At 43.1% G+C, this 26,221-nt stretch overlaps 1 protein-coding gene across 1 annotated transcript in view; it reads left to right on the top strand.

Annotated features, from left to right (window-relative positions):
- LOC131880442 (putative ankyrin repeat domain-containing protein 20A2) overlaps window positions 1–26,221 on the top strand; it is a 48,610-nt gene that overhangs the window by 12,332 nt on the left and 10,057 nt on the right. The window lies entirely within an intron of this gene.

The raw sequence follows: 26,221 nt of genomic DNA, 5'->3' as shown, positions 1-26,221 counted from the left end.
ATTCTTCGTCCCCGGTCATGATAGCTTCTCATTGAGGGCGTTTAATGGCTCGTTGGCTCCCTGATCGTTATGAGAAGGTTTTCGTGACCAAGTGTTGTTACAGGCATCAACAGGTACGACATGTGGTGCCAAAGATGATCACGGAGCTGTTTGAGACATTTTTTTCTTGAGAGGCACTCATAATACTAGTGCTCATAACTGCTGAGAGAGAAAGAGAGGCCTTCAAAATGACTCTTGCCTTGGCCGTACAGCAGGTGCTCATAACTGCTGAGAGAGAAAGAGAGGCCTTCAAAATGACTCTTATGAGCTTCCGACAGGGAGCTAATGTCGGCCATTAGTTTCCATCAGAACAATGTCCTCACAGCAAATCGGTCTCGTTTGTCTATCTCCGACTTATATCCAACGGTAATAAGCTGAACGAACATCTTTGCATTGTTGCCCATAATCCCAAACGTGCTCATGTTTGTATCAGCCACTAAGGTTGACAAACCTTCTGAGGCATTATGTACCAATAAAGGCAAAAGATATGGACAAACGACGGTTCCAAAAGTTCAACAATATGCCATAGCGCACCTAAGAAATGCCAGTTGTAATCATACCCGATCAGTTGGCCGAGACAAAGTGCCCAATAATGATGTTGTACTGCGAGTGTAATGACAGAATCGGCAGCCATGGAATGGTGCGTACCTCCGTAACCAACCACCAAGCTAGTGTTAGGTACTTTTTGGTAATTTATGCAAATAAAAGACAAAAGCCAGCTTTGAATGAGCCAGTCGGAATCTCATTTGCAGACAACCCCGGGAAGACACCAACTGAATAATCTCTACTAAATGCAACCACAGGGGCTCGTTAGTCATCATCGAGAGTGGAAACTTGTTGTAGTAAGTTTTCCAGTATGCCTTTTCTCATCCACGTAAGAGGGAATTCATTTTTGTAGGTGTATCAGCACCTTCTGATGAGAGGGAATGGCTGGTGACCGAGGTTTTGGTCCGAGCATGTCTCCTCTGCTTTAGACGGGTTCATAATTCTGATCATTTGTTCTAATGGAACTGTACAAGGGAGATTGGCTGCTTTTTGCTTGAAAATGACTTGATGACGATAATGATCATATGTGGTAAGAAGAAATCGGATTGAGTTAATTTGGAAAGGTGAAAATCAAAATGATCTCGTTTTTGCCCCCTCCAAATGATCCTCGCAGGTCGTGGGATGAATCGAATCAGCAACAACAACAAAAAAATCATAGAGATTGATAGAGTAGGGAGGATAGCGAGACCTTTGCAACGCATTGCTCGTGGAGCTCGTGTTAAAACCTCATCCCTTATTCACTTCTCCCCTGGTTCTTAGTGTCAAACCCAGTGGATAAGCCTTAGAAATGACCAATAAAATGTCTCCCCAACCGTCCCGAAATGAGTGCACGGAACTCCAGCATTGGTTGGAGAAAGTTGGTAATTTTTGGTGCGGTGAAGCACATTATGGAAGCAAAACAGAGCAAAAGATCCCGAACACAATACATTATGGTTCTCATCATTAGACTCTCAAAGAAAAGAGAAAGAGAGACACTTGAAGTGATCTCCCAATCCAAGGTTGGACGAAACCAACCACCGACCAAAGCCTCATGTTGGTTGGTTGGTTGGTTGGTTGTCTGGTGCTCAAGTGCCTTCGAGCCAATTGTACAGCATGGACGACGTGAAGAGGGCCTGAAGGCAGCGTTTGATTTCAGTTTCGTTTCGTGGTTCTCACCCGTAAGGACGGACGGAAATCATGAATCCATAAGTTTGTTAGACGTTTTAATGATTGCCATACTTTTTCTTCCAACTCAGTTGAATATAATTGCTGGCAAAGACTGCAAAATGACTTAATGAGAGAGGACCTGGCAGGACACTTTGATTTGGCAGAAATCGCCTCCAGTCCAAATGATGATTGCTGCCACTGCTGCCATCCTAAAAGGACGATGACGACTTGTCATCTAATTAATGACATTACGCCTTTGACAGTCAGGCAGGCAATCGGAGCAGTGAAAGTCTGACGTCGTCTGCCCCTTTTTCCCATTGTGTCTTCAGATTCATTATTTTCTTGTTATATGCTTTAATTTAAAAAACATCTGAGGTGAATCTGGTCCAATAGACTGGCTTTGCGTTGCAGCTTGCAACTTGCCATATGACATCCGCTAATGGATGAGGTGAGAGCAGAAGAGCGAAAGAAAGAAGACACAGCCACACAACCACTTATTCCAATGGAGCAACTAAGTACTAAGAAGTACTTAGCAGGGCCGAGCGTCAGCTGAAATGTAACCTATTGTGGTCCTTCTAGATGTCCCATTTTGGCTCTTGAAGACGGAATGAAAGAGTAAATGCTACACAATCCCGTCAAAAGACATTACATTCCAAGATACTTCTACATGAGCAACTAAATGATCATTCCTCTTCCTGTCTCGAATCGGTATCCATCGCTGAAAGAGGGGCTTAAAGCATGACATACTTATGGAATAAGATGTTTCCGATGGTTCACGCCGGCCGCGTCGGAATGACACTCTGGCATTCTGATCCGAAATGGAAAAGTTCCAGGGTGTGTTTAATTCTCGGTGGATGGAAACGCGAATGTTGGGTGGGCGGGAAAAAAAGTTCAAGATGAATGAGAATCAAACACTATTAATGGATGAGAAAGAGGCTGTGATCCGGCGTAACACTGGTGTATGTAGTCCGTAGCTAGTACAACAAAACCGGAGTTCCAATTGGTTCTCCTTGACTTGGCAGATGTGTTGTCATATGAACAAAACAACAAATTAATCCGTCGACTTCTTCCGTCTTTCATTAAGATCATCAAGACAACAACAGCATTGGCTTCAAACTTTTAAGTGTGTATCTCCCTGAAAGGAAAACTCCAAAAATGGCATGAGCAGGAAGACCTCAGAGACAGTCCTCGCCCTATAAATGTATTTTCGCTGTCGGATCTACTGTCTGTGGGCAGGCAGGTGCTGAAGGTATCGTTTTCATAGACCTCCTGCTAACGAAAAATTCACACCTCTTCTTTGCCCTTTCATCGTCAAGTCTCCTCCGGTCCTGCGGGCATCCACCAACTGCACACATATCCACATTTACGGTAATGGTCCCCTCAGCGAGAGTCCACACCTCTCTTGACATCAGCCCCAAAGCTCACCATATTCATCCTATTCGGCTTTATTGGCCCACAAAGTGTTTCCCGTGAGTTTTGCATCTGTTTCCTGTTGATTTCAAAAGAACCTCGCCAGTCAGGATTTGCCACCCCTGGGTGGCTCTGGGATGTGGGGGGCGGATTTAGTGGGTGGATATGGATATGGATCGTTCTGCCCTCAATTTTGTTTGAGTTCGAAAGTTGCTTGTGATTTTTCGGCGGAATATGCAAATCCGCCTCCTTGATTAGTGACATCTGTTCGTGAAGTGCTATCGGATCGGCGAGGACTGTTCAATGTTACTCTTGACTGGATTCGAGTCCATAATGGCAGGAAAAGTAGGGAGTTTTCTGGAAAACAACCAAGAGAATACTCATTAAACGTGGAGGAAGCTCCAGTCTCCAGATGTCATAGCCGTTCGCCTGCTTGTTTCCTTGCTGACTTACTTGCTTCCTTGCTTGCTAGCACGTGGCCAATAACAATACTAGGAAGACTCTCCACTTCCAAACTCAACCATAGATGATATAACCAGCAACATCCACCGATATGAATCAAGACTAAAGAGCACGAACAAAAAGAGAAGCAACAACGCGCGTTTGGCGATGGCACTTTGGGCGTGACGAAGGGATGGCTTTACGCACGAATAACAAAGGAAAGAAATTAGCTCATAACTTGCGCGTACTCAACGATAGGGCTCGTACAGGACCTCCGACTTGGCAGTGGCATAGATTTCTATCTATATTTATAGTGTCCCATTATCTGTCCCTCTTGTGATTAGTTCCTAAAGAGGCCAAGTGTGCCTGTAACTAGATCTCCTCATCATGATGGAGGTCTCTGCGAGTGGTCCTCGAGATAAAAATAAAAATTTACGACGGCTATCCATTAAGCCGTTCAATGAATTCAAACGAAAGACTCACAATACATGTAGGTAGCAAACGAACGTTTACTGGTCTAAATAACACGTTGGGATTAATATTCACAAAGAAAAACTCGAGTCAATGGCGTGTTGAACTGTTTGTTTGATTCATGGCATTCAAAGTAGGTTAGCCGCCTTAACACAGGGTGACCAAACAAAGCGTTGTGCCAACCCCTAACGAAGGGGAAAAGAGCACAGGAATCCCCGAGCCAACGACGTGTGCTGACCCAAAATACGTTGCGCCCAAGGCAGGAGCCAATGAGAAATTCTGAGTTTATCTATTCCCTTCTTTCCTGTCCATTTCACTCATGTTTTCCAATCTTTATGGTCCTTTTAGCCAAGGGTAGGAGCAGGAGCCACACTCTGCACATTTCCAGAGAACGCCGATTACTGTATGCTTGCTCACCATTCTACCCGCGTAGCAGTCTGAAAAGCATTCAGTGGATGGGATCTTCACTAAGATTGATTTCTAAGACCAACGACGCATCATCGATTCTTCCGTGCCACGAGAACGAAGTGAAATTGACCCGAGTCGAGGCACAGTAGATGATTCTTCGTGTAATTTGACTATCATCACAACTTGTAAGTGGCAGTAGTTCAGCCTGACTTCAAATTGGGGGTCTTAAATTCTACTGCACATTCGGACAGTTGAAACTGGTTCGGGGGCATCCTGCAAGAGACCACCCGCAAGTCCCATGGACAAGCAGTCAACCAAGTAAGCAGGCAACCCTTTGAAGCCTTATATGCAAACTTGGCAGTTCGCAGACGAACAACAACCACCCAGATCACACACACACACACACTCACAACATACATATTATACTCTCTGTACATGGCACATATACACGCACATGTACGAGCGTCTTTTGCCAATCTTGGGCCCTCAGAAGAAGACGCTGATCTTTATTCTCAAAGTGAGATCGTATTCAGGTTTGGATGTAAAAAGATCCATTGTTTTCAAAGAGCTCTCGGCATGACGAGAGCGGGAAGGGAACCCTGATTTGTGAATGGTATGCAAATGGCTGAACTTGTCATTGTTTCCTCAGGCGATCCGTGGAATGCCCATCAAAAGCCACTGAAATCCACAATAAACCTTTCAAGCCGATGACCACTTGAACAATCAAACACGACTAGACGTAGCTTAATCTAATCCTCTGACAGTCGCCTCCAGACAATCGAAAAAATATCAGGTTATGAGCCCGTAATCCTTTTTTATTCGAGGCTTAACAATAGGAATAAAAGTTGTCTCAAGATTATGAGGGGGTATGACGGAGGATGCTGCAAGGGGAATTTTTATTTCCAAAAAAAACACAGACATCAACCACTCACTTCTTTGTTCATGCATGTTTTGAGCTTGAGTGTGGGGTGAATTGAGCAATGTCGCTACAAGCAACCATCTCATGTTGAGGATGTTTAGCAGCCTAAAAAAAGACAACTTGAATAATATTGTCACCAAAACTGGTTGGCTTGAGTACCGGAGCATGTCCAAAACAAAATGCAAAGAAAAAAAAGCCATGAATGCTCATTCGATGTATCCAGATTTTTCTGGAAAGTGCGTCCACATGTTCATTTTTCCAATTAAGTGTTTTGGTCCCATTTTCCCTCCCGGTCCGGACCAAGCTTGATTAGATTTTATTTCCCGACATAAATTTGAGTGACTCACGAATTCTTTCCGGAATTTCGTCCTCATATCAGGAGCTCCTCCTTTATTTATCGACGTAATCAGAAGATTTCCCCTGAAAAGCCTCGAGATACTGTAGTTGATTATTGCCCATTGGATTGGCGAGATGCATGATCGTCCAGAGCGCTTGGTTTGCCTCAGGTTTGTCGATGTTTGGGTGGAGCTCAAAACCTGTCTGAACGATCCAATTGATTGCTTTTGATAGCCATTTTCATAGCCATTTCAGTGTTTTGACGAGAATGACGACTACCGTTCAGAGTGATGGTGTGTGCATGTGTGTACTCAAGATGTATTCCAAGAGCTCAGTCATGGTGAACTCTTCCCAATCTTTGGTGTATTTTCTCCGTTCGTTGGGTTGAATTTGACGTTTAAATTTCACGGGTTTGGGACGATGAACAAACTCTAGAAAGTCAGGCAGGCGTTGTTAGTCATGATGTCAAAGAAGTGCTAATTTGAGATCTCCAGAGTCTATTTTATTCGGCTTTGTCTCGTCCAACAATGCCGTGGACAGTTCCTGAGACGATAACAGAGAAGCTTTGTTGAGAGCAATTCATTGGTAAACCATTAACTCGAGAACACTTAACATTATTGAACCCAATTTTCCCCGCGAGAGAATGCTCAAAGTGAAATGGAAGGCAATTGGGATAATTTGAAGTGGAATTATTGATGCTTCCTCCTCTCCATCTTCAAGTGGACCAGTTCTTACTTTATGGCTTCCTCAAGAATAATCGCCATGCAGGTTTGCGTTTTCAAGACGGGGACTACGTACAAATTACTGAATTACATTATGGGATCTGTTTTTGTTAATTACAAGATTGGACCTCCACCCACTTTGTTTACCGGGGGAACTGGGCCTTTCATCCATTTCCAGTCTCCAGCTAGGCAAGGGTATATATACATTTAGTCTGTAAAAAACTTGGCCCACCAGAGAAACGGGTATTGAAAATATACTTTTTCTTCTGGCTAGTTTCGCACTCCGACATGACCGAAAGCTTGGGCACCCTGTTATTTTTAAATTCTTGTCCCGTCAGATTTTATCAAGAGGGCGTGAAGACGAGAGTTCCGTACGGCGCGTTATCCCAAAGCTCGAGACAATCTTGACAAGGCTTCAAAAGCCAAGGTTAACCCCGAAGAAGTGATTCGAGAGGCTCTTTCCGATTTGAAGACTCATTCCTTGAGGTCATTAAAACGTGTCTGGGGGTGTCTGACTCCATATTCATTACAAAATTCATTCATTACAGGTAAGATTCCCAGGATTATTGACGGGTTCCCGGAAACGGTTCAATGTCAAGAGCAGCTCAAACGCAAGAAGGCTCTCGTGATTCTCTGAGTGTAGGGTTGCCAAGTTGGAATGACGTCTCCCAGATGATAATGAGAGGAGTGTGAAACTTCCTTAGTATTGATTTGTTTGATTGGTTCGGCCCAATTCCGAGGGGCTCCCGAAGCAAGTGAGATCAGTTTTGTGCTGAGGGGAAAATCTATTTTCGAGCATATCCTGCCATTATTCATCGCTAGGTAGGGGCCAAAGAAACAGGTGATTGGATAACCTTTGAACCCACAAGTGCAGTGAACCATTACGATCTTTGGATATGGATGAAACCTATCACTTGATCTGCCTCATCCGAAAGCTACTTCCCTCTTGGCAATCGATATCATTTTGCTGCCCTACCATGCTCTCAAGACATACTCGCAGTTTCTAAATTCAATCAAGAAAATTCATGATCCATTACAAAGTTGAACCCGCCGAACTCGTCTTGCCAGTACATAGAGGCTTCCTCGACTTCCATATTGAAAATCGATTTCCCCTCGTCTTTGAATGCAGGTTGCAAATTGACATCATTAGTATGGAGTTCTCATAGTTTATGGCGCTATTACTAATCATCTCGTTAAGATGGCCAGGCACTCAAGTCATACACAAATATCCACAGATATGTTGAAACCATCCTTAAACATTGATGTGTTCGAACTTGGAGTGAGCTTCTCGTTAGTGCGACTTGATGAGGTAAACAAGCCTTGAAAAATGAATCTTTTGCACTTCAAAGGTAAAAACAAACCTCCGACATAAAATCGCTTACAAGTCTGATCCATTCAACCTTCATGTTGAGGGGTCTTGACGAGGGTTTATGGTTCAAAACAGTTCAGTTTATCGCCGCCATTCTCATCATGAAGTCTTCTTGAGTGCGTGGACACCACACGGAAGCACAAAGGGATTTTCTTTCAAAGATACGACTTATCTTAACTAAAACTTGGTAAGAGGTAATGTTTTTTTTGTAAATCGAACACCTCGCTATATTTAGAACCCCATTTTTTGGCAACTAAAGTCTTTAAATCTGGATCCTCAATTCTTCCACAATGATCAACAGGATATCCTTAAGGATGGAGGGGAAAGTGGGCCCTGTCATTGTTATGAGGGGAGCCTAAATCTAGAAATTGGCTTTGAACTTTGAAACTCATTGTTAACCAAGTGGAATGAATAACTGCAATGCTTTCGTATATGGGGGTCGATTTTTTCGGTTCAAAATCGTCTGTGGGCATTTGTGTTCCAAATGAAACAGTACAGAACCATGGCGTAGGAGAGGTATTCTTCGGCCTCTTTCTTGTCGGTAGGCTGAGAAAAGCCTGGCATTGTGTCACTTTCTCAAGTTTACGATTCACCTGCAAATTGCCGTTTTAATTTCATTTCCGACAGGCGGCAATAAAGCACGGTTGTCGCCCTGGCAATTGCAGGGTCTGTTTTCGTCCATAAAGAGAGATACTGGCAATTCTGGATGGAAGAGACCGACACAGTCCAAAAGAGTGCCATCTTTGCCACCATAAACGACTTTCTTTTAGGGAAGAATCATCGTCTACTAATCGGATTGGATCGCTTCTCGTCATAGATGTGCTTGAATTCAGAGTCTGTTTATCGGCCGAGAAGTCTTTAGCGCCTCTTCAAGATATGGGAACTTGTAACCAATCATTGAAGGTCATTAGCTGTACCTCAATGTTTTATGGAAACAGATAATGATTTCGGAGCCCCAACCTGCCATCTCCAAACCCTGACATGACCTGGATGAAACGCAATTCCACACACTTAATCTATTTTCACGCCCACAACGTACGTGAGTACAGTGTGTAACAAAAGTGCAGTCAATAGATGCTTCCTGCGTTTTTAGTGGAGAAGAACCCTGACGACGTATTTCATGTTTCAATGCGAACCTGATGTACACTAGGGACAAAATTATTTTACACCATAAGTTATCCATTCCGTTTTACATCCAATCCAACCAACCATAGGGTGGAGATCTCGAAGTTACTTTTGGGTCATGTTGTATCGGTATCTGCACCTCCTTATCCGTTGATAGTGGGTGTACAGTATATGATGGCTCGAATGCCAGGGTACTTGCACTCAAAGAGATAGTAGGGTATGCACGAAGAAAAACGTCTTGAAGTAAAGAAAACTGAAATTTTCTATTGTTGGCAAAAATCTGCTTTTTGTGTGGCTTTGAAAAGGCGACGACGTCATGTTGGCAAAATATGAATAGAATTCATGACAAAGCCATGGGCTGCATGTTGAAAACATCTCGGGTTTCATAGGAGAGCGATGAGTGCCTTGCCAAAGTTTGCAATGACTTCGTTTTCGTCGACACTCTTGTCGCTTTTGCAACCCTTTGATTTTGGCGGCATTTGGAACGTCTCATCTCGTCTGATCTCCAACTCTCTCACTTGCTTTGGACTTGTGCATATTTTAACAAATTCTTGATGTGAATCAGTTACACCAAGCAAACCTGCACAATTCAATGAAAACACGCCATGGGTGAGAATGTTCGCCAATGACCTCAATCCAAAGAGTGTGTTTCTGTCCTCAAAAATCTCTCCTCTGTCTCTGTCTTCTTCTCTGTTCATCTCTGTTCATCTTACGCCAAGGTCAAAGCCAGGCTCAATGATCAATCAAAACACCTTTTTCCTAGTTGGAATCAAATACAAAGAGACCTGGCATTCTTCAACGTCACTCACTCAAGCCACCAACCATTTGAATGCCCAATGTCAGCAGTTGCAATTTTTCAAATTCTTTGATGAATACTCAGAATTCCAGTCTGACATTGGCAGCCACCCTGAGTCAACGTGATTCCTTCCAATGTTTTGTTTGTCAAGGGTGGCCCCGAGAGGAAACAATTGACTACCATGAGAAAACCGCCAAAACATTCCCTCACAACTTCTCGAAAATGCCGAACAGATTTTTCCCAGCTCTCGACGAATGAATATTATCTCAAAGGTCTAGAAACGTCACTTTCATATATTTCTACCTTCAGCCAATAAAAGCCAGAAGAAAACTCTCACTCACCCCAAAACAGCTGTCAAAGTGTTCAAACTAGACATCCATCCATTTTACAGCGTAAAATCCTGTTTCAAAGAACATTTTGCAAAATGCACGACGTCCTTGGTGATGCATAAATCGAAAGGGTTTAGGAGCAAATACTGGTAACGCCTGTAGGCGCAATTGTCCTTGTCAGCGATATCTTAGAGTGGCACAACGATGGGCAAATAAAGCATAAAAATGGCACCCGCCCATCTTTGTTGCTATGAACTAGATTCCAATTCGTGGCATCGATCTAGGCGTCTTAAATGACTGTGCTGATTCAGTGTTTTGCCTCGGATAGACCAGTTTAATTTTCCATTTAGATAACACACTCAGATCGAGTTGGCCGGAAGCGATTGCGAAACCCTCTGATCTCTGAATCGTAATGAAGTCAGCGTCAGTTCCGCCATCAGGGTTCTCGTTTTTTTGCTACCTTCAAGAGCCAAATTAATTTATTGCTACAAGAGAAGTTGGATCATTTGAAATATGAGTCCACATTATCCTTGCATCTTCAATCACTGGGTTATCCTCTTTTTACGTTCCATCGGTTCCACCCACGTTTGTGTGATGTAAACATCTGGTTGAAACCCAAGTTTTCTAATCGCCTCAAATATCTGAAATTGGATTTTTTTTTCTTCAACGACCAGAGCTGAGAAACGGAGCTTTCTTTAGTTGGATAAAACAAAAGAAATTGATTGTCCCATTTGGTGTGATTACGCCCAAGCAAATATCGGAAAAAAGACCGAGCACCACATCGGTGGCTTGAATAGTGGGCCATAATTGAAGAAGACATTGTTGGTTGGGTGAGAAAAACACCTCCAAGTGGGCTTCTTTCTCCCTCCACTTCTCAATGGCCAATTAGTGGAATAGAATTATTCACTTTCAGTGTGTGGGACGATGGTTGTCTGGTCCCAGAATGAAGGTGATAGTGCACCTTGGAGAGAATGAGAATTGGCTTGGCCATGTTTGAAAATAAAACAATGCATCTGGTCATTCTGGAGTCTACGTAAGAACCAATTTAGAGATGGTTTTAATGGAATTGTTTACTCGCATCTTCCCCCTTCAAAGGGGGCGCAAGATTCAGAGGCTAAGCAATTCTAAATTTCAAATTTCACTTTCTACATAATGATTGGTTGACTCGTGAAGATTACCAAAGTTTCTTCGCTTTTCTGCCTCGATCCGTTGATCTCCGGATCTTACCTTCCAAGGCTGGGTGGGTAATTTCAATCAAGATATGAATAATACCAACATGCGCAATGGGATGATCCAACTCAGGGGTTAGTGATCTGTCTGAACGAACGGAGTACAGTGTACAGAGTACAATCGACAGTGTTCAGGCTCGTTGTTTTAGTGGCACACCACTTCCAAAAGTCTCTTCACATGAATCTGAAATTACTACATGCTCCGAAAGTGCCTATTTGGATCTAATACATGACAACCCAAGATGAGCATGCACTACATCAGGAGCAACAACACCACCATTACGATCAGATTACATTCAAGATAACATTCCATTTACGTGGCGAAAAAATGGGTCCACATTTAATCATTGCTGTCAGATTCAAACTCCATATCACAGTTTGACTAATGCAATGTTATGACCAAGTTGGCTCTATTGTTCTTCCGTTTTAATAGATTATGCTAATCGTAGAAAGAGCAATCCATAAACAAGGCGAATGTGGCGGATTATTATTCTTCGCCAAAATTGACAAGTATTAATGTATTAGCAAAAAAGCCTGAGGAGGAGACCTCGATTGGTCATTTGTGCCTAATGGTATGAAACATGTTTCCATTTTTGATTAATGGATCCTCAATGCATGTTTTTTATCTAGAATTGGATCTCATTCTCACAGCAAAGGGATTTGCTCAAATCAGCTCACTTAGAAGCAATGGGCTCCTGCCTCTTTGGCGAATTCGTCAAGCTTGATATCGCAGAAACAGGAAGGGTTAAAAGCATCTCTCCTTCAGGAAAGAAGTGATCGCACGATACATGTATAACCTCGACATGAACGTTGTTCACTTATGATCGTCATAACTGTAAACACTCAATACCCAGAGCCCTGGATCAGGCAATAAAAATTAGCATTTTGATTGAAATCAGTGTCTAGGAGCGGAGAGAACTCTATCGTCATTACAACCCTTGAGAAAATTGCCTTTCTTGTGCAAAATATTCCTCGACGTTCCATGTGAATGTGAATGTTCATGTTCTCCTGTAATCGCCAGTTGTTACATGCGCAATGCAAATGCAGGGCCCTAATACAATATCGATCTTATTTATGTTTCGGGTTGAAGATTGGAAAATTGATGTTAAGTAAACGAGCACGCATTGATCATGAGAACGTGATGAGTTGCAGAAATTCAATTCATGGATGTACCAAATATGATGCATGCAGAATTTATCCTACAACCCCCGATACGAATAATATCAGTTCCTCGTGTACAAAAAATTGGAAGCGTGCTCGTTGTATATTAATGACTTCGGAAAATGACTCGGCAGGATGATTGAATTTATGATAAATGATACATCCAAAGCCCAACAACGTTCAAAGCATAGTTCACAAAGGCTAACTTCCCGCACTTTTGATGAACGATTTTGAACGAAAGATTTTTAATTGCCTCACAGCCGCAATTCTAAGTAAGTTTGAGAATGCCCTCTGATTCAAGTTTACCAATTGAAGCTTCGGAAGCATATTCCTTTATCGCACGCAACCTCTAACGTGATCTTTTGAAGGACCTAAACTCTTTTGTAAAGTAGTCACCTTGATTATTAGTGCGGCTATAGTGAGTAACTAAGTAAGTTTGGGGTTCAAACGAGGCAGGTCGTAAACCAACACCGGGTAATTCGAACAGTCGCTCAAAGAAAGAGAACTCATTTTATTGCCCTGAGAAATGATCTGTCAAGGAAAATGCCTTGCCATTCTCAGCCACTGTCTTGTAGCGGAATGCCAGGAGGCTCATGCAACATTCAAATTTAGTCTAATTAAAGCAAACCCAGGCTATAAAGCACTCTGGACGGATATGCTAAGAATCTAAGAAATGTCTCCAAGTCCGGCGACAGCTTTGAAGCACCTGCGGATTCTCTGCATTCTTCCCGTTCGTTTTTGATTTTACCATCCACCATTAGTTGAAGCGTGAAATGGGAGCTTAAATATTGTGTACATATCTTCCCCCAAGCACTCTTTCTTTTGTTCTACAAAACCCATCGAAGCCCGAAACGAAAGATCAGAATGAAGGTCTAAAAAGCAATTTCAAGCAATCGCCCGAATTCCAGGTCATATCTCACAGGGGGTCAAACAAGTCTTCGTCTCTGTCCCAGGAAGTGTCCATAATATCTGGCTACCTTGGCTTCACATTCATCGCCTCTGATCCATCCGAGAGTAGGAAATTGAGATGTCGACTAGAAAATTGCCCGGTTGAGTTCGAAAACTACAAAATCATCACCGTGACAGCTCGATTCCGGTCTTGACCTTGACCGATCAATCCTGGATCAGAAAAAATGGCGTCTTACAGGGGGAAAAGAACGACCTAAACCATTTGACCCTTGGCGTGTTTCACTCAAATACTCTTCGTACCTCAAAAACATGAACGGAAGACGCTCATTTTGGATGAACATCTTAATTTTCTGGTCAAGTGACAAGTTTTGTCGTCTTTTGTTTTTTTCCAACACATTCTTCGGTCCCGCCCATTCCCCAAAATTCCATAATGGTCCCTCGAAATGTTGGTCGTTGGTTCGTGAATTACATAACATTTTCGACAGTTCACTCCCCCAAAGAATCTGTACACATGATGACGAAATCCATCGAATTCAAAGCACCAAGGTCAATTTTGATTTCCGACAATCGGACTTTTATATGGGCATTTGGGTGATTGACCAGAAAACCGGCCTCAAGTTCGAGTCTGGAAAAAAAGAGCCAAGCTGTGGAAGCAACCATATCATGCTGAGTGGTATTTGCTCAAGGCAGACGCCTCTTTAGGGTTCTTCTTCTCAAGTGACAAGGAAACGTTGAGCTCATTTGCTTTGGGGAGAGCAAAAAAAAAAACAATGACAATTTAATTGCAGGCAAATATTTAAGTGTCTGTCACTTGCAAACTTTGATATCCCATGTCTCCTGATACGGTGACACAAATTTCACCTCGTAAACCAAGCCAGTTCCTCCGCTCATGGCAACTATGTATAGTCAATACCAAGGAAGGAACGAAATGGGAAGAATGATATCAGTTCTGGAATCAAATTATTATGTCCAATGATGGATTAGCCACTGCACCAATGTTACAGTCCTTTACTGCCCGCTCAAACGGGAAAAGTAAGAGTAGCTTTCTTTGTGATTCGAATTTACTCCGACACTTTGGGAACGAATTGCTTTCAAACGAGCTCCTTTCAATGATGATACATGAGGTGATGAGTTAGTTACTGACAAACACAACCACGAACCTCCTGCTCCCTAAATCTGGCAACACAAACTCGACGAGTCTTCAAATTCCGAGGGGCTGAGGCAATTTCCAATTTTTACGAGAAAAATTGGATTCGTCACGACTGGAATTCCACCCAAGTCAGGTCTGTGTTGCTCTCTGCCCAATCGTGATTAGGCACCTGTGGCTCACATCTTCAAATTTGGCCCAAAGAGTGCATGTACTCGTATCAAAACCACTCCTGGACTAGTGGGGCATCTTCAATCCATTGGGTTGGTGTTAGCCAACCAAAGGGCAAGATTGGCCAACCATAATCTGGCCAAGGAGGAACCATTCATCAGGCTTAAGGCGACAACATACCTTGGCAGACATGATTGGACAATTGGAGGCCTGCTCTGAGGGCTCCTCTTCGTGTCCCTGGGCCGGGGATCGCTTTGGATTTGACACACCAGTAGCCGATAAACCCTATTGTTAGCCTCTCCAGAGTGCCAATCCTCATTCATTATGGGAAGATCAAATTGAACGAGAAGAAGACAAGGAGGCCTTTGGGTAAACACTTACCCTTGAATAGAAAATGAAAGCGAGAAGGGAGACATAAGGGAAAGAAAGGCTTTGGTCTGGTTACTCCGTGTTCATTAATGCTAGAAGGCGGAGAATTCACTTGAAGTATAGAGCCACTTAGGTTCTTGGAGGCAACCTCGACAACTTCGCCTTTTTAGGTGCTTCAGCAACTCTCCAACGCTCAACGTAACGGCAAAAAAATCCGGCGAGCCCGTTTGGCTAGTCTTTGGCAAGCCGGTGCAGTTATTTCGTACGCTTAAAGATGGCTCCAATGATGATGGCTCCAATGATGATGGTGATGATGATATGGGAGAGAAAATGCTGCCCTTTTCGCTTCGAGGAAATGCATCTTAAAGCCCCGTGAAAATGATCCATGCGTCTTTCAGCATAAAACCTGTTGAACTGCCACCTACTGAGCAACATAACTCGTGTATGAAACTATTTATGGGCTTTCCAGGTTTCACCGCCTTTGATGGATGGTTCTATCCATGGCGAAAAAAATGGTTAGCGCTTTTCCAGTCATCGTCAATTTCCAGCCTAAACCGGCGATTTCTTTTCTCTCTCCCAAATCGCTCAAGTAATTGTTTATTGCCTTCAGAATCTTAGATGATTGGTGGTTGGGGGCGTGAATGTTTAACAAAGACATGTGTGGACGACACTGAAAAAGAGCCACCCTCCAACTTGTATGTTTTGGTTTGGAATCTCCGCACGTAGAAGGGTTCGTTGATTCACCCCTTCTTCTCCTCCACCGTCTCTCTCCTGCTCAAGATTTCATGGATCGAGCCAAAGAGCCGCTTGATGAGAGTAGGTCAATTGGTGTTACAAGAGACCCAAGGGGGAGGGGTTGATCAGCCCGAATCAATACCAGCTCGGCGCCTCCCAACGACGAGCAATGGACTAAATTGCTGAAACTCCAAACAGGCCTATCTTGTTCCAATATCTGGGCGAGTTGACTTATGATTCTTGACTGAGGGCTGACTGAGGACTGACTGAGGCTTGACGCCTGGTTCAGAATAGCACTACTCAATTTCAAAATGCAGGCTACAACCAAGATGGATGGGACGTTTAATCGATAGTAGCCAAGATAAACCTTGAACAGATATGCTTCGTTTATGGTCATACACTCACCCTGGTCCTCGTTGGGCGATTCAAGCCCAACCCGGCCAAGAATGACATTGGGCGGGTTGCAAAAGTACCATGCCATAAATAGCTGAGGTAGTAAATAAAGCCGGAGCATTGTCAGGACAATTCGGGCATTTTGTGTCCAACATTGCTGAAATTGTTCAGGAGAGTCATTTTTGAGCCGCTACTGGAGGTATTTGGTCAGTTTTATGTCCTCACATAAATGCCCTGAACTGGAATAGCGATGGACGAATCTATAAAGCATGATTTGGCATCCCACACTCTGTGAGGTACAGCAGACCGTCTCTGAAAATTGATAGTTTCACCCGAGCTATTTGAAATCTTGAACATTCACTTCCCAAAGGGCAATAAAAGTGGACACGAGAAGTAACCTGGGAAAAACGATAGTTTGAAACAAAGGAGCGGCATGGCCACCAATCTTGGGAGGAAGAGAAAAAAGACGACGAACTGAACTCAGCTTTGTTCTGTTTGTATTGAGTAATTTTATGGGTTTTATGTTCAACCCGATCACCCGAGAGCCAAGCTGTCTACCAGCTCCAACCAACACGCTCTGCCGAGGCTTTATTTATTGGCCTTGCAACAAGGTCCTTTCAATCCGTTCATCTTGTGAACTCCTGCTGGCATGGGAAATCAATGGACTCTCAAAAGCAACCAGAGCAAGTTTTAACGGACGATTTGAGAGATCCAATGCATTGGAATTGTTGGTGTTGCCTCACAAAACCACACTCGACGTGGTATGCGTTGTTCTCACCAAGTGTCAACAGGTTCTCCCTCGTTCGGTTGGTACTTTCTGCCCCATAATTATCACATTCTCGACGCAATGGAAAGAATCATTTTCTCTCTTGTCACTTTAGCACTTAATTTTCAGTTAAATCTTGCCTCGCCATCAAAATTGAACACCTGACGACAGTTCCCCTAACTGTTCCTACCGCCGTGATTGGTACCCAAAGATGAACAGAATTGGCCGAGAATTGTGCTCGATGGGGGCTTGGGATTTTGAGTAAATGCTCTTTGCATGCATCTTTGGAGGAGCGAAATTCGCACTAACGATCATAACATGGACCGTTAGAGCGATCAAGCCAATGAATTTAAAGACCAGACCTTCATCATCATCATCATCTCCCGTGTGTTGGAGGCCCATAAATCAAAGGTGATTCCGACCAGAGAGTTTCACTCAAGTTCCATTCGATCGATTCAAACGGCCGCTCGTCGTACGTACCTTTGACGCACAATTAGTTCGAAACACTTCTTCTCCGAACGTAATGGCCCTGGCAATGAGAGGATCTTTGAATGAAGAGGAGGAAAAAAAGAGACGCCTTTTTTCCTCCGATGTCATCGTGACTTTTGAGTTCAAAAGACATTTCCTTGAGGAACGAAGGAATGCAAAGACAGACACCACCACCACCGCCATCACCTCCACTACTTCCCTTCTAGTATGGATGGATGATATGAATGGAGGGACAGAAGAGCGAGTAGGCCTACTCAAGCAAAGAAATGAGCATGGGAAGACAAAGTTGTGGCGTCATTAGCCCGTAAAGGACTATTATGAAAGGTCACATCATCCATCTATTCCTCATTTGAATGAGTGTGCCAGATCCCGCTTAGCGTGCCAAATTGACACTCTTTATCTTTGATTCTCCTCTAGGTAAGACGACCATAACTTGGGTGCAAAGTGCAAAGCCCACCATCCTTGGGCATTATAATGATATAGTGCACTTCTAATTGCCTTGAACTCAGCCACACAAAGAAATGGGTAAGAAATCAATATGATTAAGAGGCCATCGTCACGACGTCTCCATCTGAAATGAACTTCTTGGCGATCACTAGGTTCGGTTGAAAGAAACAAAATATTCCGAGAACGAGTACCTCACTTGTTAGAAGTCCATTATTGAATAGGGAATATATTTTAAGCCATCATTTATTTTTTTTGTCCAGGGAAAGCTCCTCTTGAGAAACATGCAAAGCAGTAACATCATGTCCTGTACTAAGTTCCACAGGTCATGGGGTCTCAAGCAGAACCTTTGTTCAATATCCAGAAATAAACGCTTTCAATCAGCCGAAGTACAAGAACGACTACCATGCCTGGTTGTAATAGATGTGATTGTGTTATGACAATTAACCGAATTCGATTCGGACCAAGTAGATTTCTCCACTGCGATAAAAGTCTATGCATCTTATTGCAGTGTCCAAGGGGTCTTTTGTGGACTTGGTGCGGAGCCTAATTGTGGGCTTGCTGGGGCTATGCATTTACTTTGGCGGCTCCAAAGCGCCCCTAGACATTGAACTCGTGAAAAGGCAGCAGACATATGCATCAAATTGGATCATTATGCAAATGGATACAAAAAAAGAGCACAGTATCGATGCTTTACAGCCATTGACACCCTTCAATTTGCATTCACTCCGGGCCAAGATCATAAGATCAGAGATAGAAGTTCAATCTACCCTGATATCACCCAAAAGATCTCCATCATCAGCTCCTGAAGCTTTGAAGTCACATTTGGAAGGAGTCTGTGGTTGATTGAATGGCTTCCATATTTGGCCAAAACAGCTAGGAAGTGCTAAGGTTATTCCAAGAATTGATTAGTTAACTGTGCGAGAATGTTGTCCAACCTTGACGTCCATTTTGGGCAAGGTTCCAGCATCTTGGCAACCGTTTCTATCGGGTTCTGCCTTAAAAATGCGGAACCATGTGACATCACATAACCCAACCCCGACTCAGTTCTGTCTCTGGAAGTGGTAGTTCATGGTTGGTTAGATATTCGATTGTTAAATTGCTAGTCATGGCTGTAAACGCCAGTAAGAAGAACGAGGTTTGGAAATCATCCTCGTCGTTAGGGTCGTGATTTGTCATTTGCATGTTGGCTAACAAAAAACAGACTTTTCCAACTGTCAGAGTCCAAAGTCATGAAAGGCTTTTAAAGACCTTGTTGTCACTGAGGAAAAATGGTGTCCCATGGCAGGCATCCTTAAGGGCTCCTTGACTGGTCTCATCGAGATAGACAATCAGGGCTACTGGATTTGAACAAAAGTCAACGAGCCAACTCGGTGGCTATTATCTGTCCGAAAAAATCCCCGTGGACGACTTTTGCCCTGAATTATTGCAGTGTCAAGTGGAGCCTGATTACCTATCAATGTTCGAGACATTGGTAGCCTGCCAATGTTTTCAGTCTCACGAAATCCAGGCTTAATCAAGATGGCTGGTTTGGCACCCCAACATGGATGACTGTCAAAGCTTTTCAATCGTTGTCATGGGTCTTCCACAAGTCCACATCGAGCGAATGCCCACGCCTCAGATTGAAATTCAAAATATTCGGGATTATCCCGTTTTTCCCCGAAACCCACCTCACTTCACCATGGAGTGAGTAGCAGCCGATTGCCGTTAAGATTAACACTTTTTCCAGTTCTCGTTTTAATCAAAGTGACTCTTATCAGTCTAACAAGGTCCTCGACCAAGAATATTCTCTCCTAACTGTTTCTACATATATGTACGCTAACATCTCTCCGTAAATCCGAGGCTTGAAAATTATTCACCAGAAGTGCTTCCAGCGTATTGGGAAAAGATGATGAAAAAACAATAGACTTTGAACCGGTTTCAATTGAGGGATATCGAACGTGAGTTCAGCTCGTTAGACCCATACAGGTCCCAATTTAAGGCTGATTTTGGAAACCTAAGTGTCCCTCCCTCCAGGATTCAAATGGTTTTAGAGGAGCTACTTGAATGGAAACGACTTCTTGTTTGCTAACACATATTCATGGACCGTCGTACGAGCGAGCATTAAATACACGCACCGACTTTTAAGAGCTCCCTAATGAGCAACTCCGGCGGGGATGACCTCAATTTTCTGCTCGTTTGGACGCAAACAAAGATTTCATTGACACACACACTTACCAACAATTGCTGCCAACATGCGTATATTCATCGACTTTCAACCTATTTCCCCTTCGTACCTACCACTTTCCCTCTGCCTGAAAAGCAAAGAAAATCGATTTCAAATTACTTGAGAAAGGTCAGAGAAGAACAAAAGCAAATCACATTCAGCCAATGATTTCGAGCTGAATCAGGTGCATCCAACTTTTATCAAGGGAAAAAACAGACCTCCAAGATGAAAGTCTCTCAACTACAAATATGGTAAAGAGCCCTAGCTTTTGTCCAATTACACTGTGAACACCGATTTCGTGAGGGCAATTACCGCACCACCACCAAAAGTGATTACAACCCAAACCTATTCCACATCAACCATACTAGGGAGGGAAACCAACCAACCAACCAATCCACCCTTCCCGTGTTCAGAACACTTTGAACAATGGTCATAGCTACATACAAAGCACAATACGAGATCCTCTCAAGTGCATCATGCAATGGGGTTCCAAGCGGAAAAAATCGGGAGAAATTGAAACAAGGACGGTTCGAGTGAGATTTGCCTCGGACACTCATCCGAGTCTAATGCTCAATTTGGGTTTCCAAACACGATTTACGAGCTTTCAGATCACCGCGTCTGGCCTCTAAATGGGGAATTTTTCTTCGAATCAACGACAAGAATGCGAGTTCAACGTGTTACAAAACACCACAGTCATTGGATGCTACATGTAGGGCGGGTAGGAGGACAAAATGTAATGATGGAAAGTGGCTCGCAAGGGTGAGTTCAATTGAGTTATCATTGCGGCAGAAACTGGTCTTTAGCGTCATTAAAAGGATAGCCAATGATCTTCTTGTGGGGTAATTTTCGTCAATGTTCCGAATCGAATGCATCCACATCTCGTGGCTGGACGTTTCATTGAGTTTGATGGTGTGCAAACCAACTCACAGGGTCGCCAAAGCCATTCACATTCAATTCCGAGTGTTTCTGTGTCAGTCTGTCTTGGGTTCATAATGTGCGGTCATGCCCCAGAGACATGTTCAGGAAGCGCAAAAACTGAGGAACGCTTTTTTTCGGGGAGGGCAGTAATTGGCCGAGGCAATCACACCCGGACCCGCCCCCGGAATGGATGAGATTTTAATTATCCCAGAGATATTATTTCTCTGAACTTTGGCCAGAATAGAAACTGAGTTGCGTTGAACATGCTGAAAGTTTCGACGCTCATGACATGCACCAACAAAAGACCTGGTACAGTCAGTCAGTCAGGAAATTGTTTCGCTCAAAACTCATTATAGGTTTCCAAGTTGGTGTTGGGGTTGTTCCGAGGAAGTCCTTTGGATTTGAGACACCTCGCAAGAACGGCATGCTATGTTCAAGTCCAGGTTTAATCCTGATCTAGGTGGCATATGTACGGATTATGCTTGAACTTGATGTGAAGGTGGGCGGGGTGGTTGGACAGGGGGGACCATGTAGAGGAGCACAACCTGACTGGCAGTAATTATCAATTTGTTACCCTTTAAGCTGTTTTTTCGCCCTCCTTGCTTGTTTTCGCCTCTCAAAAATAACATTCACCACTCACAGATTCTTCGCCCAAGAATATATAATATTTCGTTTATTTGGATGATGATGAAGACCGTGAAGTTTTGAACACTTCCAAGCAGTCAACAAGTGTGGGAATTATGTCTGAGTTCGTTCTCAACCGTCTATTCCTAACGTTGCCTGATGGTTTGCAAACCTGGGCTCGACATGGCCAGAAGGGTTGGTTGGTTGGTTGGTTGGTTGATGGTTGGTTTGGCGTTAGAACCAGGATGAGGCATATCATGAACATTATTTGCTCTTTACTTAGAGCCCACTGAGATTCACTTCCTCCGAGGATCATGCAATCAGGATATCTCTTTGACGAATACATCAACGGTTGCTTGGTCTGTGAAAGAATCTCAGTGCGAAATTTGTCACGGGAATTTTTGGCTCGCTACAAAAATGTGATGATCATCAGTACTCTACTTGGCAAACCCACCGAAAGGAGGATGAGGATGTGTACTATATACTACTGTACGAGTGCGTGGATCTCTATTTGGAATCATGTCCTCGGATTGTCGTCCATTCACGCTCCTGATCCAGAGCATTTGATTATTTAGAATGACGCTGCAAATGGACTTTCAATTGTCGCAGGTGGAATAATTCTTTGAAGCATTTGCATCCCAACTCTCTCTTTCCTTGATCAAGATTGAGGAGATCTTCACAATGTAAGGAACAAATTGTTTAGAACCTTCGGTAGAACGAACGACCATAGTACCTTGCACACATCCAGCGACGACGGTTTGAACTAAATTCTATGTAAATACCAACTAGGAGCACTTGCTGCTGTCTCAAGTCGATCTTTCATTTTGAAGCCATTTTGTAATCAGTCTTAGTGATAAGAACTAGTCTAAATACACCCATGTGGGAGGGGTTGACCTCATTACTCAGACCAGCTCCAATCAATGAATTGCCTTCCTAACTAAGTCTTGTCGAGCCTTTTGAATTGGATGGGAGTTGCCGTAACAAGGAAAACCCGGAATAAGTATTCAAACCCTAAATATGGCCTCTTACCGCTCCAAATTGTCAACACTAGCCTCCTTGAGTTTGCTCATGACCGTTTCTCCCTCGTTTTTCAACTCGTTTTGATGCAAGAAGGAGTGACTATGTTTATCTTCAAATTGGCTGTGGACACTAGCCCAGCCCGTGGAGAAAATATTCTATTGATTTTTGAATAGGTTTTCAAATTTACATAATGCCTATTTAGATTCAAACCGTCCTGATATGAATTGAAGGGGATAAGGTATGTCCCAGCTTCAAGATCAACCTGAATTCGAAGATTTGATGGCCTGGTTGAGATTATTTGTTGGGTATTCTTTGCCTTTTTAACGGAGATCCCCTTGTTGATTGTAAAGATACCAAGGTACAAAGATGCAAGCCAGTGGTCGGTTTGAAAAGGTTCTACATAGTAAAAGGAATTCTCAAGCTGCTCTTCAAGATCAATGAACGCATATGAGAACATGGCGAATTTGTATTTGTTGTTATCGTGAGCTGTCTATCACTTCAAGTATCCAAACGTTGAACAATTTTCAATACACATGTTGCCAGTCAACTCGAGGACGAGTAATTCCAAGCATTTCTATGATAAATGAGCGATCAGATCACGGAATGAAGGAGAAACATTTTGATCCGTCAGTGTTGCTGCGCCTTCGCTTGTCACGATTCAGCCTTGAAGTTGAATTTTGATCGGGGTCTCTAGTCTACCAAGAAAGATTGCGTGTCGTCGTCTTTAAGTTTTACACACAAACTAAATCCAATTTCAGGTACTGATGGTCCCATAATACTATTGGATCATGTTGAAAAAAAGCGTTTCCTGACAAACGTCCGGCATTCGTTCAATTTAATTTTCAAGTGGTTTTAAAACAAATTCCAAGCCCTTTTGAACACACTTGGATTGGGTTGTGGAAATACGCACAATGGTGGAGGGCCTTGGCTAGGAGCTGAATTTTGCACGCACATGAAATAAATCAACTCCTTCAATAATTTTCAGAATCCACTTCCCTCATCTATCCATCTATTCATCCATCCATCCACCCCTCTGAAAACTCAAGGCGAATGGCGCGAAGGGTTTTGTCCGGCTCATTCAGTTGTCTGTCTCTAGACTCACTATTGAGACATTACATCCGAGACTCAACCCCAAAAGAGTCCCTTCCTCTTTGGGAACACCCAAATCGGTTGTACCTATAAGCATTTATCGCTGACACATCAGACGCACAGACCTTGTTTTACATGACTTGGAGAAGACGATCCTCTCGCTTAAAAGGCGGCTAGATAGATGGAGGGAATCGCGGTGACTGGCAAAATGTAATGATTTTGAGACTTTGTCGTCCCACTCATCATCATCATCATCATCATCATCCTTCTGTCTCCTGAGTTTGCCAAGTTCTGCCATCGCTACAGGGTTGTTCGCTAGCACTGAGCCCCAAGTCTGTTGGACTTCCTCCATATGAACGAGCAATTGAAACAGTAAGGCTACACGAATTTGATAGATTGCCGACATCAATGTTGAGAAGGGTCGAAAAGCAAGAAGTTGAGAAGTCGTTCTTTTGCAAAGTAAATATTGAAGCAGTTGAGAAATCCTTTCTTTTAAGAGTCACCCTGTTGAATTGAGTCCTTCACTTGGAAGATCCACCCAAGAAGAAATGAAGAGAATGGTATCTGAAGGTGGGCCGCTGTTTCCGACTTGCATCGTTCATACGCGCACTTGACTTGACCTCATGTAAGTCAGTATTCCTGGCAGCACATCTGAGTGATGTTCAAGGAAATAATTCAAATTAGACTCCATTATAAATCATGTCCCATTTCTGAATGAAAAGATAGAGTTGTGGGCTAATTTATGGGCTTTTGCAGTCCTGGCCTCTTTCATGCCTAATTGATATGCCTGCCGCTCGCCAAACTTGAGGGAAGCTTCAAAACAAACCCGAAAGAAATGTCAAAGAGTTTGGATTGGCAATGCAAATTCAAAATATCTGAGGGTGGCTACAAATTATTCAGTTTTGTCGAGCTTCAATGCCTAGGCACGCACTATACGTGTATATACGCGTACGTAGGTACATACCGTGTCTTTGTTAATAGCAACCCTGAGAACCTGCTCCCGCTGAGACGGCTTGGCAAATTTTAGAATTTATCGCCAAAGATCAATGTAAAACATTGCAACGGGTCCGCACCACTAATTCAAGATGAGATATCTGTGGTGAATTTTTAATTGCCCAACAATTCAGTGAACCCCCTGCCTTCATTTTAATCATCTTTATTGGCCTCCTATTCTGAAACCAACCACTGCAATAGTCTAGCTTTGAATTGAACTCACGGGCCATCCTTTCATGTTGAGGGGAAACTCTCTTTGAACGAAGCGTTTATCGGAGTTAGGGAAATTGAGCACTTTTTGTGGTGTCTCTTTTGATCGGATTTGCATGGCTGGTTGTGACTTGAATCCCCGTTGGCTGAAGCCATCTTAACAGATGATTTGAATCTTGACGGAGCTTTGAACAATGGCGATGAAATTTTAATGTGATGATGATCATTTGACCCCGGGTAACCTCCATCTCATCGGTGGATCGCGTTTATCCACGATTATCAGCCCATCTCATCTTCATAAAAAGGTCATAGGAATGGCTCATTTGATTGCTTTTCATTAAATCAAAGTGTCCTTGATGACAGGGTTTGCACCTCATCGAGGTAACAATTCGTTCAATTTAGCAAAGCGTTTGGGAGCCCTTTAAAGGATTTGCAATCCGGAACATGGAATAAGAAGCCTTTATCCATCTGCAAGATATACCGTTACACAAAAATTGGGTTAAAACCTGAACTTTGCGTGAAAAATTGGCGTTCATAATCGAAGAACAGTTACGTTTGCAAATTTCTCTCTGGTTAGCCTACGTGAAGACAAGGATAAGAAAACTGTAGGTAATTATCATATACGTACACCTTCTTCACGAGCACGTTTTTAGACCAGTATTGTATTGTGCAAAAAAAAAATCAAGTTAAGTCAAGTTTATTTTTTTCGCCTTATAATTAGACATTGGAAGAAGGGTTTGCTGCAAATGGTTTCAAAATTACAAAAGGAAAGGGAAATTGTTCCTTTCATCAGATTAGATGATAATTCCTCGCTCGGTTGACGGCTTTAATTTTCCTCTTGCAAGTGACATGAAAGTGGCCCCAGAAACGAGTGAGTCTGTTGATCTCTTTCTCCTCAGCCAAACTCGCTGAAAGCTGAAAATCCTGGCATTCATCCGAGAGCAAGCAAACTCCGAAAATAAAGGGTTCGACTTTTCTCCTGGATCACAATGGAAAATCTCAAGAGCGTTGCTGTAGCAGTCGGTTGATCTATCCCGGAAACTCGTTCCCTTAAAAGCACTTCATTAAATTCCTTTCCGAATCTGTGAAAGTGACGAAGACGTACATGGACTTGACAGGCTTTTGACAACAAGATCCTTGCCATTTCCAGAGGACATGATGACATATCTTCCTGTCTTCATCTTCATCATGGTCTCATCCATTAGGACGTCTTAAAATTGCTCTCATTTAGTTTCTACGATCCCTCCGACAGACACGGAACCCGACTCACGTCTGAATAATATTTATTTAA

The sequence above is a fragment of the Tigriopus californicus genome, chromosome 5 (genome assembly GCF_007210705.1).
Source record: "Tigriopus californicus strain San Diego chromosome 5, Tcal_SD_v2.1, whole genome shotgun sequence".
NCBI classification, from domain to species: Eukaryota; Metazoa; Arthropoda; class Copepoda; order Harpacticoida; family Harpacticidae; genus Tigriopus; species Tigriopus californicus.
Note: the sequence above shows the minus strand (reverse complement) of the source record. Positions and strands in the feature narration are given on the sequence as shown.